Consider the following 3,445-nt stretch of genomic DNA (forward strand, 5'->3'; position numbering starts at 1 on the left):
GTTTTTTGTCAGGAGTGAATTAAAAATAATCTAAAGTGAATTGCCTAAAAACTCAGGGAGACTCTTTTCTTCTGGATGGCAAGTAGGAGAAATGAGATATGAAGAATGTGAAATGGAAGCTCTGACTAAATGTTAATAACCCATAGGCAGTGTGAAAAAGGCAATATTGCATAAAATCTGAAAATCAATTTTAATCTTGAAAAATAATAGTGGTTCCAATTCCTGTTATTCTTCTAAAATGTAGGCTTAAGCATTAAGACTGAGGCAATAAGAAATACGGGTTTAGGAACAAATATGTACATTTCACATAAAGAATTATTTGAGTCCAGGGACCTGTTTATGAGAGAGATGAGAATGTATTTGATAAAAAGTCTTCTAATCTGGTGCTTCATTCGCCAGTGCCCTGAAACACAGCTTGATGGATGTTTATGTTACCTCTGCATCCTTTAATGTAAAGTCCATCTTGTGCATGTGATGTTGATAACAATAGCATTTACTGAGCCCCTACTGTGTGACAGTCCTTGTGCTAAGGGCTCTTAATGGAGTATTTTATTTAATGCTTACCCAGTGAAGCTGGTACCACTGTCATGTGCTTTTTACCAGTGTAGAAACTGAGGCCACAGAGAGATCACAGAGTTGGCCACACACCCAGCAAGGGGTGGATCCAGGATTCCCACACAAGTCTCTTCCAGTCTAAGCTGGGCGTTTCACACCCAGGACCCAGCATGGTATGGTGAAGCACAATAAACAGTATGAAAAATAGTAACTACGTGGTGTAGGGTGTACAGTTTAAGCTCAGTTCCTTTAGACATCACTGCAACTGTTCAGCATTGTAAGAGATAACTGGCTTTTTGTTTTTCTTTTCTGTTGAGCAGCAGATGAAATGAATGCTTTGTTTGTAGGATTCTCGAATGAATAATGTAGTTTTAAACACTGGGATCACCCTGAGGATGGTGAGCTGTTCACCTACAAGAGAGACTGATGGGACAGCAGACTCCAACCCACAGCTCCCTTGCAGTCAAGCTTTAGCTCCTTGACTGGAATTACCTAAATGACTTTAAATTGCTCTTGCTCTCTCTCTGTTGACTCTATATATTTACATTTTAAAAGCTAGATGAGTGGGCACCAGAGTCCCATTTTATGCCATATAATAACTTAGTAGAAGGCGTTTTGGTCTATATCCACATGGTGAACCCCCCATATTGACTTACTCTTCCCTCTACACACACTGACCACAGCCTGAGGGTGTGGACCACATGTAGGCTGAGCCCCTCTCCAATCCCCAGACATGTGCTCCTGCTGGGAGAAATGCTGACTGATCTGAAATCTGCTTGTGCCAGTCATATGTGTTACTGAATTTAGGTACTTTTACAAACCATCATAACCCACTGAGATAAAAGGACAAAATGGGTTATTTCTATAAAACTCGAATTGCTAGTTTTAGAATTACTTAATAAAGAGAGTCATTAAAAAATTAAACCATTAGAGTACATTGGGATCAAAGAACTATGAAGTATTTGACAGAAGTCTGAAGGATTTTGTATCCAAATTGTAAATTTTTGTACTCATATATCCGTCATGTAATTGGTGGTGGGTATCCCAATTATACTTACAAATTATATGAATGTATTACGTTACCACAGGTACCCTGGAAATATGTACATCTATTATGTATCAATAAAATATAAAATTTTAAAAAGGTAAAATAAAACTCTTATTCTTGGACATATTATGGGTGCAAGAGATGTAAGAGATAGGGGGCAGATCTCCAGCTATCAAACCCACACTAAAAATACTAGCAAAGAAAGTGCACATTTATATGTTTTATGGTAAAATATAATTTTCAAGAATTATAGGTGTTTTTTCGTGATTCTCCACTTTATTCGAGTTGGCCGGCCTACTCTAATGGGAAGATCCTAGGCATGAAAGGAAACAGAGCCTTACTTTGCGGACCAAGATTTTTCTCTTTCATGCTTTGATGTCCAGGCTTACCTGTTAGGAAGAATTTCCTCATTTCAGCCACAGAGCTGAGGGATCCAGCATCTTCCCGTTCACTCCTCTGATCTCTTGCCTACCCTGGGGACACCCTCACTACTGCTGCCCCTAGCTCCCTGGGGAGTGGGATCACATGTGTTTGAATGAGCTGGGATTAAGAGCTTTGACTTCTCTATCATCCCAACAGCTCTGCCCTCACCTTGCCCGCTCCCTATCCCTGGCTTCCATCTTCATGGCTCTCACCTGCTTCTAAACTTACTTTCAATACACCTGGGTGATGCTGTGACTTCCCCGTCTGTCCACTCCCTTCTCTTTCCCCAATCCTGCCCATCCCATCCTCCATGTTCCTGAGACATGGCTCACTTTACCCAAACCTAGTGAGGGAGGGAGTGCATGGACAGATGAGGGGACCCTCCAGGAGTCCCTTAGCATCCAGCACCACCCCAGATGTCCTCTGTGGCTCAGCCCCAGCAGGCATCTCTTCTACCCACTGTCCATGCTCTTCAAGTGTGATCCATTCATTGCACACAGAGGGGCTCCAGGCCCCTGGATACATCCTGCCAGAGCCAGTGCCCTTCCTGGAGACACACCAGCTAGAGGTCTCCAGTTTGTGCAGGAGATGTCAGATGGTTATTCAGCTGTTCTTGAGAGTGGCTGTGGGGATGGGCTCACTGCGATCACCACAGCCCCTTCCAAAATAGGCAGCAGCTGAGAGCCCCAGCGTGCCCAGTACCACTGGCCTCTATCTTCCTTCCTTCCCTGAATTACTGGGCTCATTTTTTGAGCGTAGGGAAATTATTTGCCATTTAATCACGGAACAACATGTCCTTCATCCTGCTTCAGGAAGGCAGACAGACCCCAATCCTGAGGCTTCTCCCCACCCTGGGCACCTGCATCACCTCCAGCATCTGTGTTTGTTGAGGGGTAGACCGTTTAAAAGTGCCACACATGGAAAAGTCCAGTGTGGGAGCATGCACAGTGGATTCTTGTTAAATGCTGGGGCCAAGAACTCTGATCACGCTGGCAGAGAAGGGCACTGGCAAAGAATCCAGACGTTTGAAGAGGCCATGTGCACAGACACAGGTAGCAGCACGGACTCAGATTCATCTCCTGGGAGATTCATCTTCTGGGTGGAAATGAATTCATCTTCTGGTTCATCACGGACTCAGATTCATCTTCTAGGAGGAGCCCTGCCTCTGTTTGGGAGATGCCTGGGGGCATCCATGGATCAGATCTACTGGGATCGTGGTGTCTGGCTGGGATGGCCTTGGAAAAATATTTTAGAGTCTCATGTTGAAAGGGGGAGGGCATTGGGGAACCTTCTGGGCAGTTTTCTCAGTCTGCTGCCTTAGATTTGGGTATCATGTTCTGAAATGACTGGGATGGTCAGGAAAGCTCTCTGAGGAGGTGACATTCTGGCTGAGGCCTGGATGGAGATGTGGGGGGAGAA

This window comes from Chlorocebus sabaeus, chromosome 11 (genome assembly GCF_047675955.1).
Source record: "Chlorocebus sabaeus isolate Y175 chromosome 11, mChlSab1.0.hap1, whole genome shotgun sequence".
In the NCBI taxonomy this organism is placed as follows: Eukaryota; Metazoa; Chordata; class Mammalia; order Primates; family Cercopithecidae; genus Chlorocebus; species Chlorocebus sabaeus.